Source organism: Ceratotherium simum, chromosome 7, assembly GCF_057802395.1.
Source record: "Ceratotherium simum simum isolate JZ-2026a chromosome 7, ASM5780239v1, whole genome shotgun sequence".
Taxonomy (NCBI): domain Eukaryota; kingdom Metazoa; phylum Chordata; class Mammalia; order Perissodactyla; family Rhinocerotidae; genus Ceratotherium; species Ceratotherium simum.
In genome coordinates this window covers 43805002-43822972 of record NC_141906.1, presented here as the reverse complement: position 1 = coordinate 43822972, position 17971 = coordinate 43805002, and the positions used below count along the sequence as shown (strand labels likewise).

Sequence of the window (17971 nt, the reverse complement as noted above, 5' to 3'; positions counted from 1 at the left end):
GGGTCTTGGGTGACCTGGTGGCCTGGGTCTAATGTGGGCAGACATTGCTACCGCTCCTGGTCAGTTCTTCCATTCATTAAAGAAACATTGGTTGTTCACTTTAGGAATATTTGTTATTCTCTAAAGTGGTTGAGATTTCTTGATTTATCGTTTATACTTTTCTGGGTTTAAATGATTGACTCTTTTAAGAACCAAAGATAATATCTGCTAAAGTGAAACGAATAGATCTGCCAGACCAGGCTAGTTGTTCCTGAGAAAAGTTGCTACTTGTCAGCTGCAAAGTGCCCTGAAGGATCTGCCTCACCAAGAGGACCAACTGATGACAGGCTGTTAGTTTTCGCTAATCAAGACTTCAGCCTGCCCATAAGCTTATCCAGAGAGGATTTCTGTGCTGTTTCCCTTTACTGTCAGTTCTCACTAAGGATCTGTCTAATGCAGTTATTCCTTTCTGGGCATTTCTCAACTGTTTGCCCTAGGTTAGTGGCTGATTATGGTTCCAGTGTTCTGGTCTAAGATGAGAATGATATTGTGCAAAACTTTGCTGTTGATATTTTTCTTTTCTCTATTCCGTGATATTTCTGATCTCATTCTTCCTCTCCATCCCCTTCCTGCTTGACTCCTTAACAAAAGACATCAGCACTGAGGACATCTTACTTTGTATAAGGAGACAGCGTTTTCCAAGCAACGAGTACAAAGTATAAAACACTGAAAAATCTTAGGCATCTGAAAAAGCAGATTTTGTCATTTTTTTTCATTGGGGAAGAAAACACATTCTAAATAGGAGATGCATTGTTTTCCTTTTCGTGATTTAATGACTATTTAAAATTATGATTAATTCAGATGAATTCAGTGAAACCAGCCTTCCATTTCTTGCTTTACATGTACAGATCTTTATTTTTACTTATCTTGAAACCACAGCTCCTAGAGTAGTGCTTGGCACATGTTAAGATTGCAATAAATTCAGGCTAAATTAATTAATTGATATTTTATTTTATATAATAAAGTACTATTTTTCATTACCTATTGTTCACACAATTGATATTTTTAATGTTTAACACCTATTTTTTATTTAGTTTTTTTAGAGCTGTTTAAGGTTCACTGTAAAACTGAGGGGAAGGGGCTGGCCCTGTGGCTTGGTGGTTAGGTGCGCGCGCTGCAATGCTGGTGGCCCGGGTTCAGATCCCGGGTGCACATCGATGCACCACTTCTCCGTCCATCCTGAGGCCGAGTCCCACATGCAGCAACTGGAAGGATATGCAGCTATGACATACAACTATCTACTGGGGCTTTGGGGGGAAAAAATAAAATAAATAAAATCTTTAAAAAAAAAAAAAAACTGAGGGGAAGGTACAGCAGATTTCCCATATGTTCCCCTGCCCCCACACATGAACAGCCTCCCCTCTTATCAACATCCTTCACCAGAGTGGTACATTTGTTACAATTGATGAACCTACATTGACACATCATAATCACCTAACATCTGTATTTTTAGCTAATGGATTGAGAAAAATAGTCTCAAAGATTAAACTCATTTTATTGGTAATTCTTAAATCTGAACATTTTTTTTCTTTCATCCACCCAACCTTCCATCCAGCCATCCAGCAAACTGTCATGAAATCTGTGCTTTTCAAATGGGCACATAGAGAGTAAGACCTTGCCCCTGCCCTAAATTGCTTACAATCTAATGGAAAATCCACTAAGTAAATACTTATAATTCAATATGCAAGTTGAGAAAGGTTTTCTGTAATAAACAAATGAAAGTCTGCTGGCCTATCATTTTAATTTTGTTTCCTAGAAATTCTCCCCTAGGTGTGAATTACTGAACATGAGGTTTTCAGTGGGAGATATATTTGACCTATTATATAACTTGGTAAACAACTTGGAGAAAAGTCTTGAGAGTTATGATGGTAAATTTTGCCGTCAAAAGGGGTAAATTTTGAGGGCCAAACCCTGTGGCTTAGTGGTTAAGTTCGACGTACTCCTGCTTGGTGGCCCAGGTTCGTTTCCTGGGTGTGGACCTACACCACTTGTCTGTCGGTGGCCATGCTGTGCAGCAGCTCACATACAAAAAGAGGAAAATTGGCAACACGTGTTAGGTCAGGGTGAATCTTCATCAGCAAATAAAAAAGGTATATGTTGATCAGGAGGTATTTGTATAATATAAAATCTAAGAATAGACAACTTGGAAAGCCGCACCTAAACTTTGGATTTTAGCTCTATGACACAGTATAAGCTAAAATAATAACTTATTCAAAAAATAATTATGTTGGAAACCAACAAGTTAATTTTTATGAGCTTGGATGCTGTGTTAACAACTTCATATTTATTTTGGTGACAAATCAGATATGATGAAGAATGTACACACACACACACACACACACATATATATAACCCAACTAATTAAAAAAAATTAAATATGTTTTGCCTCTCTCTACCAGAAAACATAAATCAGCTAGTGAGGTTCAGTGGTGAGGCCTGCAAAAGAGCTGACGCATACTAGGGACTCAATAAATACTGATCAGATGAATGAAGAATAAAATGATATAAGGACTAAATGGAAGATTACGAGTGAAAAGTGCAAGAAGCAGATTGAAGAGAGAGGTCATTGTAAGTTAGTTTTGATGGAAACATCAGAATGATCATAGTGAGTTGCACCTTAACCCACACAGTTGGCAGTCAACATTTTATGAAGAATCACTGTGGAGAGGAACAGTTTTTCTTCTTGGCATCAAGCTGAAAGATGAAAGATAACTTCCAAACTTCTCACTTTTCAGTAATCATCTATATGAATTTTCTAGTCATTAATTTATCTAAACCATTTTGGAATAGATATTTTCAGTCTGTTACTTTTTGGTGAAAAAGGAACTCTGTAGTTGTACTATTTGCTTTATGAAGGAGTATTTAATTTTATTTGTCCTAGGCTTATCTTTTCTAATCTTTTGATGATTATGGTATTGTTTCATAGTATAATAATTTGCAGACATTTTTCAAATTGCAAAGAAATACAGTGTAACAATGGGATATAATTAATTTTTAAATAAATAAAAATTTATTTATTAAATAAATAAAAAAATAAGTAAAAATCCTGATGGTATTTCTGGAAATGAATTTGATTGCTACCACTTTAAAACACAAATGGAAACAGTACCTTCCATTTACTGAACATTTTGATAATAGCATTTAGTGTAAGATTGCTGTTATTCATCTGTAAAATGTGAGGTAATAACAATGTTGTGCTAGTATTTGGGGAAGGAAGAGTCCACAGAATATACCCATTTGCAGGAAGATATAGACATTGAGAAGCAGTTAATTCTTAGTGGTTGTCTGAAATTTCTGCTTTCTATTGAAAAACAACTATTTATTCAGCTGTTTATTTATACCGATGATATACCAGTCACTTTACAAGTATTTTGTTTAAACTAGGAAACTATTCTTCCCATTTTACATATGGAGAAATATAGGCTGAGGAAGCTGAATGACTACCTCAGTTCCTTTGGAGGGTCAGTCAGAGCTGGGATTTGAATGCACTACTGTCTGGCCTTTTGCTTTTTCCTCATACTGTACAAATTTTCTAAAGCACTACACTGGCCCATTTCAGATACTTACGCCACTGGTTAGTATTACTCTTTATCAGTACTGCCCAATAGAAATATAATGTGAGTCATATGAAATTTAAAAATTTCCAGTAGTACATTAAAAAAGTAAGAAGAAGCCAGTGGCATTAACTTTAATAATATATTTTATTTAAAATAATATATCCAAAGTATTATAATAGATTGAAGTATTCAACATGTGGTCAATATTTTAAAAATTTATTAATGAGATATTTTACTTTATTAATGCTTTGAAATATAATGTGTATTTTACACTTATGCACATCACAATTCAGTCACTAAATTTTCATCAGAAATACTTGAACTGTGTTTAGATTTCATACAATTTTACAGATGAAAAAGTGGATCCACATACCCAAGTTGTTCCAAATATATTTAAAGATTCTCTAATAATACAACTGAATACCAGCTTTTAAATTTAGATTTAAATTAATAAAGTTAATAAACCTAAAAATTCAGTTCTTTGGTAGCCCTAGGTACATTTCACATGCTCAATAGCCATGTGTGACTAGTGGCTACCATTTTGGATAAGTCAAAAAGACTGTGGGAGAAAATACTCCTACCTTTGTGGCCATATGAATGTATCCTTTTGCTTTAAAGCAGATAACTAGCCACCAATCAGTCCAATAAATAGACATCAGGATGTGGGTATTTCTCTTGCTCCTCTTCTCCAAAACAGGAGTTAATATTGTATGGGAAGTTGTGGGCTCTCGTCATAGGTGTCTAAGTAAAAAATATCTCTGACTTCTTCCTAATCTTCTGAGGTTTCTGATGGTGGGAGCTTTTGAGAATGAAGGTAAAAGTATTTAATTCTCAGAACTGGAGTATCCATTTTTATTACTAGAAGTCTAGGTGACTGTTCTCAGACCAAAATTAGGGATTAAAAAAATTGCATGGGCCGGCCCCATGGCTTAGCAGTTAAGTGCGCGCGCTCCGCTACTGGCGGCCCGCGTTCGGATCCCGGGCGCGCCCGGACGCACGGCTTCTCCGGCCATGCTGAGGCCACGTCCCACATATAGCAACTAGAAGGATGTGCAACTCTGACATACAAGTATCTACTGGGGCTCCGGGGAAAAAAAAACAAAAAGGAGGTGGATTGGCAATAGATGTTAGCTCAGAGCCAGTCTTCATCAGCAAAAAGAGAAGGATTAGCACGGATGTTAGCTCAGGGCTGATCTTCTTCACCAAAAAAAAAAAAAAAATTGCATAAGAACTGACGGGGAAAAGAAGATCTTAAATGATGGGAGAGAAAATAATGTTGGAATTAATATGGCTTAGTAGAAGTTTTCATCATGATTGTTCTTTCCTAGACTGGTCTGCTCTAGACCTGGAGGCCACTTGGTCACGGCTGGTTTATGCCTGAGTTAATGTGCTAATCAGACTGTGCACTTCCTAGGAGATGTTTAATTATGACCTGCTGTGAATATTGAAATCTTAAAATGAGCTAAGAGAGAAAACAGGTCTTTTGAGGGAGCCCAAAACAAACACAAACAAACAAATCAAACAATAACTTCCTCTACTTTCTCATAGTAATGTTTTAAATAAAGGACTCCATTGATTACTTAAGATGAAATCTGTTTTTAATTTATTTATTTTCAAGGAGTGGAAAATGTAGTCGCGTTAATAGAAAGTACTAATGTGTTGTGACCAACTCTGACAAATTTAGTTTCCTAAATTTTTTTGAAATGTTGGGGCAATTTAGCTCAGAATACTGTTTATAGAAGACTACATATTCATGTTCACCTATTTTTGAGTTGTATTTCTGACATTTTAACAATTAAAGGATATAATTTAATTGATATGAACATTGTAATTTGAGAAGAGAATGTGTTTTATGGTACCAGATTTAATGCGTCTTGGTTTTATATCTTTTTCCCTCAAATTTACATTTGTGTATGGACCGTTCAGTTTCATTCCAGCGATTCTCATGGTGCCAGGATGGGAATTTAATTTTTTTTGCTTTGCCTCACAGTTATTATTTTAGATTTGCTGCATGGTCATGGAGACCATTTTTTCTTTTTATGAACTCTTATTGAGAAACCTATGTTCATTGGAAGAAAGTTGTGAATGTTGAGATGTTTTTCTAATCTCACAGTGATGATCTTTCTTCGGTCAATCATTATCCATTAAGTGATTTAGAAAGATTAACTAATTTACCCTCTCAAGAGTCCTAGGAGTTATATCATAATGAACATTTTTCAGAGACAGAAGTCTGATGTCATGTGAGTTTCCTAAGGTCAGAGACTGGAGTCTCTGGACAAATGGACCTAGGATTTTAAGTCAGTTTTGGTCACAGCTGGCCTAGACAGCTTTAATTCTGCTGAGAAGGAATATATGCCTCCTGACAATTTCAGAAAAGGCTTGATCATTAACTCTTTCTTTTTATTGCCTGAATATTGTGGTTTCAATTCAGGGGATATTTTTAAAAGTGAGTTTTTTGTTTGTTTTTATTCTTAACATTCTGCTATTTGAAAACAGTTTACTTCCTGTTTGTTGATAGGTGAAAGAGGTTACATTACTTTGGTGCAATCATTATATTCTTATTCTATTTATAATAGATAGAGACTCATAGAATTTTAGAGGTGGAAGAGAGCTTTGATATCTTTACTTAGATTTCTTCCTCATTTTCCGCAAAAGAAAAACGAGGTTGAAGTGATTTGCTGACTGTCACTCATTGAATTAGTGACTTGGTCACTATTCTGGCCTATTGATCCTTTCAGTCCAATATTCAGCCTGTTATAATGAACAACTCTATGCACATATGCAAGATCATATAAAACCCTATACTCTATAGATCACTAGCTTTTCATCTTATGTGAAATGATGTTTAAAGACATTTAGCAATTTAAGAAGTTAAGGAAAATTATTGATTTACCTCCAAGATAACACATATTTTCAGCATTACAGTTGTTTTAGACTTGTCTCAGATAAATTGTGAAGGAATTATGAGACTTATTTTTGTTTAAATTATTTCTGATTGCACAATATTTGGCAGAATTTTATTTTGTTTTATACAGCTAAATGGCCACTGTATAATTTTCTTTTAGCCATACCATCCAAAACAGCTCAGAATTGGAAGGTAGAACTAATTTCAGAGATATTCAAATCTACTTCCTTCATTTCATTATTAATAATATTAATAATATTTATTTAATCTTTTCATCCATCGTATGGAATAGATATTTTTAGTTTTGCAGCTAAGAAACTGAATTAGAGAAGTTCTTTAACTTGCTAGTGAGTGACAGAGGCAGGACTCTAGCCCAAAAATCCTGGTTGTAGAACTTGTATTCTTAACCATTGTGCTCTTCTGCCTCTATGCAACATTAATGTTAGGTTGAACCATATGGAATTGCCATTTTGATAGAACAAAAATAATCAAATATCAGCCGTTTCATGTAGTTCAACCTAATAGCAGTGATTACCATTTATTTATCACTATGTGCCAGATACAGTTAGTTCTTTGCTCTTTCCTTTTATAATCTCATTTAATCCTTATATTTAATTTAATCCTTATAACAACCCTGGAAGATAGGAATTACCACTTTTTACAGAATTGAGAAAGTGAGATTCTGAGTGGTTACGTAACTTTCCCCAGCTAACAACTGGAGAAGCCCGATTTGAGCTCACATTTGTTTGATACTAAAGACCATGCTCTCCTTCACTCTGGTCCAGCAGGGAGGTTCTGAGACAGAGAGGGTTAGAACCTGGAATTTTCCACTCTTATCCGAGGTTGTTATGCATCCTACCACTATGGCCCTGGGTAAGACTGTTTGTATGTTTGTCTGTGTGTTTTTGTATCAATTTAAGTACTCAGTCAGAAGTAAAGGTAAGAATATAGTATATGGATTATTCTTAAACCTGAGGCAAACTTGTACACCTCATCCTAACTAATACCTACTGCGTTAATTTACTCGGGCTTCCATAACAAAGTACCACAGACTGGGTGGCTTAAACAACAGAAATTTATTTTCTCATAGTTCTGGAGGCTGGATGCAGTATGCTCTTTTCTGGGGAACACCCATCCTGCGTGAGAGGATCCTGCAGAATGTTATAGGGACCTTAGAGATTGTTCTAGTACATTTATCTCATTTGATAGGTGAATTTAGTATAGTTAAATGCCTTCTTTATGGACTCAGTGCAAAGCCGAATGTGGATGGTAGGTCTTCTAACTCTGGTCAGTTCATCATGCTAAGCATTGTGTTGTTCATAAAATTGATTTTCAAAGTGCCTAGTGAATTCTAGGGAGGAAAATCAAACATCCCTAATTCCTTAGAGAAAAGATCATGGTCTTTGGAGCTATATAAATATGAGTTTGAATGCTGGCTCAGGCATTTGTCTCCCTTTATGATTTTGGCAAATTACCTCTCTGAGCCTAAGTTTAACTCATCTATAAAGTAGAGCTTAAAACTTCCTCTTAGGTTAATTGTGAAGATTATATGAGAAAATGCAGGTGAAATGCTTACTACCTGGTACATGTGTACTTAGCAAAAGATAGCTATTACTGTAAATGTTAAGTAAAGTTATTTAGTATTAGTGGTGTTAATATTACTAAATAATATAAATTATTTATGTTTATAAACAAAAATATTAAAAGGAATTCAGAGAAATACAAGATGGAAGGAACTTGCTGAGCATATAGCAGATGGTGTTAGGATGGAGAGACTTATTCTTTCCTTTGGTTGGCCTCTGGCTGCCTCTCTGATCCTTCTGGACAAAGGAAGGCTATCTGCAGCTATTTGTAGTTGGCACAAAATCTGTGGGAACTTGGTTATGATTGCTGGGTGGAATTTCAGCTTGAGGTAGAATGCATTTCATTCAAAAAAACATTTGTTAATCTTTATGAAACCTTGGAGTCTTCAACAGATAGACAAGGGAAATAATGCCTTTCTCACAAGATTATTGCGAACCTTAAAGAAAATTAAAAGAAATAATAATAGCTAGAGCCAACATTCATTGAAATATTCTCATGAGACAGACACCGTGTTAAATTCTTTATACATTCAGTATCAGAGTCTCGACTAGCCTGCCAAGTAGGTTCTATTACGTAAGATGAAGCAAAAGCACAGAAATTATAAATAACTTGCTCATGGATTAAAGTACCTAGGTTAAAGCCATTATATAATAAGAATTCCAAAGCCAGCTTTCCTCTTTCCTTCCCTCTTCTTTCATTCTTCACACCCATATACAACAATTCACTTAACTGTTCTGTACCCCCAATAAAACAGATGAAACTATCCTACTTATCTCAGAGTGTTGTGTAGAGGATTAGGTGACTTAGATAGGGAACTACTTTGAAGAATTGAAAGCATCACAGATGTAAAAAAAATGGTTGTTATCACCTACTATCTCCTGTTCATTCCTCCCAGCTTTTAAGGCTCTAACCATGGTACCATAACAGAACTCCTCTGGGAGTCATAAAGGGCAGTTTGGACAAAGGAATGAGAAGATTTCATCTTCATGACAGAAAAGTCACAGATGGCCCTTAACATCCAATATGCTTTACATTTACAGTGTTAACTATTGCAGTGGGATCTTGAAGGTCTGTGACATGTTGTAATTAATAATTTTTTCAAGGCATGAACTAGGAGTGAGACCTTAGTATAAGAGTAAATTACCTAGGTGGGGAGTGAGCCTTCCTCACTTCTTAGTATCCATGTCTTTATGCAACTTTGTGGTGTGATAAAAGTCAAACAATGTGATAAAAAGTTAGTCTTGAGAAAGGTAGTTTCTTTTGAATTCCGGCAATGGGACTAAAGAAAAAGTAGGTAGATTAAGGAGAAGATGGACTTTTTATAATCAATAGAATTTGTTTACATTTTTAGAAATTGGAAAGTTGAATTTGACAATGACTCATATCTATGGATAAATGAATCCAACGCATATTCTATGGGGAAAAATTGCATGCTTTAATGGTTTTCATGGATTTGGAAGTTGTTAAAGTTCTCTCGACACGTATCAAGAATATCAGAGTATGATACAGTTTAAAGCAAGGAGAGATGAGCAATGTACACAAAGTGAAAACTTTTTTTTTTTGGTGAGGAAGATTGGCCCTGGGCAAACATCCGTGCCCATCTTCCTCTACTTTATATGTGGGATGCCTGCCACAGCATGGCTTGATAAGTGGTGCGTAGGTCCACACCCAGGATCCAAACCTGCGAACCCCGGGCCCCTGAAGCGGAGGATGCGAACTTAACCACTATGCCACCAGGCCGGCCCCAAGTGAAAACTTTTTATATATCTGAAATGTTAAAAGTGGGCACTTCCGCACTAAGATAAGTTTAAGAAATGATCTATGGTGAATGCCTTTCTGACTTTATTTCTTTTTCCCTGATAGAATTATCAAATAGCTGATTTCAATTTGCAAGAAATTTCGTTTACAGTAATAGAAAGCTCAAGTCCGTTGGAAGGATCTGAAGTGGTAGTAATCCAAACACGTTTCTTTATCCTCCATGCTATACTTTTGGTTCTCTTTGTTGACTTTGTTTCCCCCCAATATACTCTCTCTTATGCGCCTTCCGATTAGCTTCTTATCCTGAGTGAACTCCCTGTCACGCCACCTCCTGTGGGGACATGGATTTCAAGGTGGGTGGGGCTGCCCCAAGAGGAGGCAGTTGTGGAACAAGAAAATAAGAACCACCTATTGAGAATATTGATGAGTCAGGGTGAGGAGAGTGCTTTTACTTCTCACTGATTTTCCTTGGCCAACTTACTTTTGATAAGTTACTTTGGGCCTTTGACCTTTGTTAATTCTTTTGGTTTCAAAAGCAAGGGCCCCAAAGCGCGTTTGTAAAGTGCTTTGAGTTATGCAAACAAAGGTGAGGATACATTTTTCTTTTTTTTTTCTAAAGGAAAACCAAGCAAATATCATCAGTGGTCTATACTAATGGATTCCAACTGGAAAAAAGTGACTCATATTAAGCCACAAAAATGTAGAGCTTTAATAGGAAAGTTCTTCCCCCACTTGAGAAATGGCATTTGCTATTGGGCATCATCTGTATTACATTCATTACTTACCATGGAATTTTTCTGGGATTTGGGCCTTGGCTTAGACTACACAGACCCCACCATTGAACTATTCAGCTATTTTGATGTTGTACATTTTTTAAAACATAAGAGAGTGAAAGAATGAGTCCAGTGAAAATCTTGGAAGAGTTTAGTTTCCTGAATCATAATGGATCTACAAGGTTTCCTTAATTTTGGTTTGCCGAAGAAAACTAATCTTAGACTTGTACTGGTTTTAAAGCTTGAGTGTATTGTGCTTAAAGAAGAAAATGCATTTTGTTGAACCCATAGATTTTAGATATATGAAATTGAATTTGTTAAAGTCTTATGTGACATTCATTCTAGTTCTTGTTAAAACCAAGTGTCTGCTATTGCCTTTTCCTAAGCATGGAGCAACTATTAGCTTAAATTTCAAATATAGTAATACCTGTGAAAATTCTAGAGTATCAATGACAACAATATAATGTAGTGAAAAGAACATGGATTTTGTGGACAAATTGACCTAAATTGAAATTTTGACTTTACCTCTTAACAACTCTATCTTTAAGTAATTTATTGAAATCTTCAAAGCCTTAGTTTCCTCAATTTTAAATTGAGAATTATATTATTAAATTGAAATATATGAAAATTCTAATATTGAAACATTTTGACCTATAAAAATGGCAATTTTGCATAGTTTAACCTAATTTCTCTCTTATAACATTTTTTTTGAAGAAAGGATTAAGTAAGCTGAAGAAAGAGTGTGAGGACCTTAAAAAACGTTACTTCCTTTCTTTCTAATGGCAAGTTGTAGTAGACATGTAGTCATGACAACTCTAGACTCATTTCTTTCAGGAAACATTGTCCAAGTCAAGAATGTTTTGGTGCTGAAATCTATTTGTAAATGTTTGTTAATGACTAAAAGTTTCCAGTAACTAAGAAAAGTTAACTCTTAATTTTGTGCAATGTATGAATTCTGAAGTATTTAAAAAGATATTGTGCAATAGACCATATATTTGTTTTCTTCTTTTTTTTTTTTTTTGTGAGGAAGACCAGACCTGAGCTAACATCTGATGCCAATCCTCCTCTTTTTTGCTGAGGAAGACTGGCCCTGAGCTAACATCCGTGCCCATCTTCCTCTATTTTATATGGGACACCGCCACAGCATGGCTTAACAAGCGGTGTGTCTGTGCGCGCCCGGCATCTGAACCAGCGAACCCCGGGCTGCCACAGTGGAGTGTGCGCACCTTACCGCTTGTGCCGCCAGGCTGGCCCCTATTTTTTCTTAATTATAGTTTCAAAAATATTTAAGCTCACAATTAATTGTTTTTCAATTGGCAGTGGTTTTCAAATTTTAGCTCCAGGTTTCTTGAGCTTTTTTAAACTTTCTGTCTAGCAAACCAAAGATTGAGGTGCACATGAAGAGCACTAATTTTATAGGACATTAACGGTGAATCCTCTCTGTAAAAACAAAAGATTTAAAAATCTATGTTTTTGGTGTCAGGTACAGAGTATTTAAACGTATACCTCAGTTCATGGCATACTACCTTCATGGCTCTGTACAGGCCCCTGTTTGCTTTTTTCATCATTCATTCATTTATTAATTCATTAATCACTCCCCATTCTCCAATCCTTTTTTCTTCCCTGCATTAGCAACCATCCTAACAATGTGCCGACATATGTCTTTCTATTGGTATTTTATGTGTATGTTTCTTTTAATTCACAAAAATGGTATTGTGCATAGGACTCATTCTGTTTCTTGCTTTTTTCCATCTGGTATTATGTTTTCGAAGTCTATCCAGGTGACTGTGTGTTTCTCTGGTCCACTGCTTCTTATTGCTGCATAGTATTTCATAATTTGCGTCTGCCACGTTTTGCTGACCTGTTCTCTCAGAAATGGACACTTAGATTACCTCTAATTTCCTGCTACTTCAAATAGCATAAGTGATGAACATAAAGCATACTGTTATAGTGTAATATTACAAGGTAGTTTGCTGGTTTTATAATATAAAGACTTTGCCGGTTAGGTTTTCTTAAAATGGGGGACAGCTAATTTGTTCATCTTGTAACAAAATATAGGCTCTTGTAACAAAATATAGGATTTTGTATTTACTTGTTATAATGGTTTTTGTCAGATTAAGATAAAGGTGGAGATGATATCATGCATGGACCAATTCTAAAAAACGTTAAGATGTTTGATTGTAATAGTTAATTTTCAGTGAGAAATTTAAAGGATATTGGGTGGCTGAAGAGATGAACGCAGCAAATATTTTAAGTATTATTTAATTTCTGTATTCACATGGCTTCTTTCTTACATATTGCCCATAATATTAACCATAAGCAAAAAATAGCCATATAAACAATTTCAGTAAAAGCAACAACAATAACAAAGATAACATCAAAGTTGGAAATACTGGGAAATGGAATAAATATAGAAGAGAATGTTAAAAGGATAGTTGGATACAGTGGAATGGATTATAAAGAAGATAGATTAAAAAGCAGTGTCACAGCAACAATTCACCCTAACTTTCTGAACTGCAAAGGATAATAGGTAGCTTGTGCTAACCCCAAAGACCAGTCAAAGTCGGGAAGGTTGTGAGATGGAGTGTGAGCGGAGGGTTTTTTTGTTTTATTTTTTATTTTTGCACATGCCAGCATTTTAGGGTTTTCTTTATTAATATTTTAATATATGTTGAAATACTTTTTTGTGTGTGTGTGTGCAAAAACTGTTCGCTAAGTGTCTTAAGAGCATGTAAGCTAACCACACTCTAAGACATATGGCATGGCACCTATCACAAAGGAACCACAGGTTGAACTATATTTAATGTTAGGGCCCCACTTAAGTTGTAGTAGTGTTAAAGAATCACCAACTTTGTCTCTTATGCCCTCCCATCATACCAATAGTTCTTTACGTTACCTGGAACCCGTTTTTTTCCTTGGTAGCTGTAATGTCACTCAACATAACTTCTCTTCCCTATTCCTTTCCTAGCCTATCCTATCCTACCCTACCCCACCCCACCCTACCCTACACTGTCTTGTCCTATCCTATCCGATCCTATTGATCCTATGCTTTAAGTGAATATCTTCTCATTAATCAAAAGGCTAGAAGAAAAGAGGCAAGCAGCTTAATGACCTTCTGAAAGCTTCCATCTTAAGCCATGGAGGAATTTGCAAGATAATTTAGAAAGGTTTATCACGCATTTTCCAGCATGAAAACAGTGCATACAATTAAGGAAAAAAATGGAAAATGCACAAAAGTAGAAATAAAAGGAAAATTGCCACTCATATTTTTATTATTTAAATAATATTACTCCTCAAATTGTACTTTTAAAACTTTTCCCACTTTGTTTTCTTTAGAAAATAGTTTTTCTTATGACTTTCATATCTATTAAATCTTTTTTACACTTATACTAGAAAATGGAGGATAATGCAAAAGAAAGTCATTTATATCTCAGCAGTCACACATAACCGCTGTTAACATTTTGGTGTATTTCCTAAATACAAGTTTTTTTTTTTTTTTTATTCGCAATATGATCATTCAGAATAAACAGTTTTATATTCCTTTAAAATGTAGCATTAAATATTACATTTGATTTATCCTTAGTACCACAAACTCATTGTTAAACATACATTATTTACTTTTAATATTTCACTCAATAAATAAAAACACACCTAACAAACATTCTTGTATTTTTGAATGTCCAATTGGCTTCTGTTACTTCACTTACCTAGAAAATGCTGTGAAAAACATTGCTGTGCGGAATACTTCCTCTGTTTTTACAGTTATGTCCCGTGGGTGTTATTAGAATTTCAAAGTATATTAACCCATTCAATTTCATTTATTGTGAACTTTTATTGTTATTTATTCATTGAGTTCTTGATACTAACTTGTTGAAATATATTACATTTCAAAAGAAATATATGCTTCTGTATGTTGAATATTGATGATACAATAGAAAAAATAGAAACTCCCCTTTACTTTTAAGAGGTAACCACCTGTGTCTATATAATCTATGTCAATGCCTATATCTCTGTCTATGCCTGTATATGTAGATACATGTATATACACATGCATATTATTAAATCAATAATATATCATGGATATTATTATTTCATTTCCATTGTACAAGTTTAACTTATTTTATTTATTTATTGGTAAGGAATATTGACCCTGAGCTAAGACCTGTTGCCAATTCTCCTCTTTTTGCTTGAGGAAGATTGTCCCTGAGCTAACGTCTGTGCCAATCTTTCTCTATTTTGTATGTGGGAAGGCACCACAGCATGGCTTGATAAGTGGTGTGTAGGTCCGTGCCTGGGATCCAAACCCATGAACCCCGGGCCACCAAAGTGGAATGCACAAACTTAACCACTATGCCACCGGGCTGTCCCCAACTTATTTTATCTTTAGTGGCTACATAGTATTTCATAATGTATACCATAATTTGTTTTTCATTTTTCTACTGTTGGCCATTTTAATTCTATTCTTTTTTGTTTTTGTATCACAGATCATACTGCAATGAATATCCTTGTAGAAATTTACATGTACACTTGGATAAGTATTTCTGTATGCTATTTATTTTTTTAAGAAAGTCCAAGATGTGATATTTTGTTCTTACTCAATGTTAGTTTTTTAGGGGAAAATAAAGATTAAATTTGATTTACATTTCCTTTCTCATACCAATGTATCATCTATCATTTGATTTATTGTATTGTTCTACTAGCAGACGAACTAGTGTGGGCTTCTGTATATTGACCAAGTAAACTCTGAAGAGTTTGTTGGCAGAGTCTAATGCTTAAATATGTGTGCATCAGGAAGTTTAGGTAAATAGTCTGTAACAAATGATCCATTTATTCAGTCCATCTTTACTGAGTACCTACTCTGTTAGGCATTTTGGCCATTGTTATGCATCAGAGTTCTTTTTCTTAGAATCAATAGCTTCTCGGAGACAGTATTTTTTTTTTTAAAGAAAGACTGGAAGAAAGTCAACTTTATTAAAGATTGAAAGTTATAGTTAAAAGATGTGCTGAGTCAGCTAAGATTGCTAGTATTTTGAGGACAAAGACAGAACCTCAAGACAATTTTATAGACTCAATTAAGAAGAGTTGTTAACAAACAAGATTGAGTTCAAGAGGAGTAAAATAGATATATTAAATAGGGTATGCTTGACAGAGAAAATTCTTAATACTGAATATCCTATATTAAATATATGAGTTTTAATATATGTTATTATGGATAGTCTGATTAAAATTCCAACCAAGTGGGGGGGGTACTGTTGCTATGAGTATAGTTTCCCTTCAAAAATTATTCCATATGCTCAGCCCACTAGTATATCTGTTTTGGCTTTTAAATTTTAGGAGGAATGTTGAGAAATTAAAAATAGTTTAAAGATGAGGAAGAATGATACAAAGTTTTGGAATGCTTGTTTCTGATGAAGAGTAGCTGAGAGATGACTAAATACTTGGTAATTGTGATCAGATGTGCTGGATCAGTGACGTAGGAGACACAAGGCCTGTCTCAGCTTTCTAGCCAACCATGCTCTGCAGAATACATTCCACTCCTCAGTGCCTTTCCTTGTGCAGGGACCATTTCTGTAGAGGAGGAAGATGTACAATGACATAAATCAAATGCTCTGGGGCCGGCCCTGTGGCTTGGTGGTTAAGTGCGCGCGCTGCGATGCTGGTGGCCCGGGTTCGGATCCCGGGTGTGCATCGAGGCACCACTTCTCCGTCCATCATGAGGCCGAGTCCCACATACAGCAACTGGAAGGATGTGCAGCTATGACATACAACTATCTGCTGGGGCTTTGGGGGGAAAAAATAAAAATAAATAAAATCTTTAAAAAAAGAAAAAATGCTCTGTAACTCTTGAGACCCTTGTTGTTGTGCCCTAGAAAGCAGTAGAGGATAAGGGATGGGTGTGAATATCCACAGGAATGTAATAGGTGAATTAAAAAAAATTCCATTGCAATAATGTTTGTCAGCTGAAGAGGTCAAACCATTTTCACTTGATGTATGTTTACCTTTTAGAACAGTTCAATGAGGGAAAGTAGAGGAAGTTTTTATTATTGTTTTGTTAAGTTCTTCAATTCTAGGTTTTGGAGACAAGTGACCTTGGTAGAGGTCTCAGGTGTTAGTTGTGATAGAAATTTCATACCTTTTAATCTGGTGACCTGTTCACTAGACAGCATTGCCTTTAGAAACCAATGAATATGTTTATATGCAGTTCTGAATCCAATTTATGTTGAACTTTAACTTTTCCAGGCAGACAATTAGTCCAGAAGTGAATCTCTTCTGCTCTCTGGGCTTTTGGCACAGGAAAGACAAGGTAGACAAAATGGGGACAGAAATATCATATTACAATCTTGCTTTCTTCTTCTCTCTCTGTAATAGCTACATTTCCTTCTGACTCATAATAGACTTCTAAGGAAAGACCACATTCATACTAAAAATGGAAGCAAGTTCCTTTCTAGAATGAGTAGAATGAAGGATGATGACATATAAGAAGGAAAGATTTGAGTTAAGCATAAGGAAATCTGGATATAAAGTCAGGATGGACTCTATACTTTTGGTGGTCTCTTTAGTTGTATGGAAAAACATTTTTTCCCCCAGTTTCTTTCTTTAGAACTGATAGCTCCTTTTAAAGACAGTGTTAAAAAAAAGCAGTTTATAGTTAGGAAGAGAGGTCAACTTGAGTGAAAAATTACATCATAGTTAAAAGTCTCCAGGGGTAACTAGTTGACAGAAACCAGCTAGGATCATTCGGAACGAATTAGAGTTTATTATGGCATGAAGGGACATTCATGAGCTTTTGGATATACCCCAAGAGCACTGAATTGGTAGTTTATTTGGGGAATTTTTTTTTTAAGAAATAATTACTCCAATTATTATTAACTGCTTTCTGGTTGCTCATGACATGTTATTCATTATTGTTTCCATATGAAACCTTACCAGAATAGTTAGGTAATCCATTTTTGAAGTAGCCCTTCATTGAAATGTCATTTTTTTAATTCTTAAGTGCAATCTTGCTCCCATGGGATGTCCATTATATTCTAAATTCATATCCTAGTATAATATATTAATGGTAAAAACTAAACATTTATGTTAGGACCACGGGTTTGATTTATAGGTATAGGAAAAATATATTGTCCTGATTTTCTGCCATGGACTCTTTTGGTTACTGTAAAGACAATAAAAATGCCTTCCATTGCCTTGGAAAATCATATAGAATACTTTATGGGATTGTCTCTTTTTGTTCATGTATCTCTCTCATGACTACTTTTCTTTGGCTTTCATTGCTAAAAGCATATTTTCCCCAAGGAGTATATTTTTGAAATAATTTTATTAATGACCATACAATTTTGATGTCCCCAAGGATA

General features: G+C 35.1%; 1 protein-coding gene across 4 annotated transcripts in view; it reads left to right on the top strand.

The window, feature by feature from the left end:
• The window catches only part of NOX4 (NADPH oxidase 4), a 140710-nt gene that overhangs the window by 1349 nt on the left and 121390 nt on the right, over positions 1-17971 (top strand). The window lies entirely within an intron of this gene.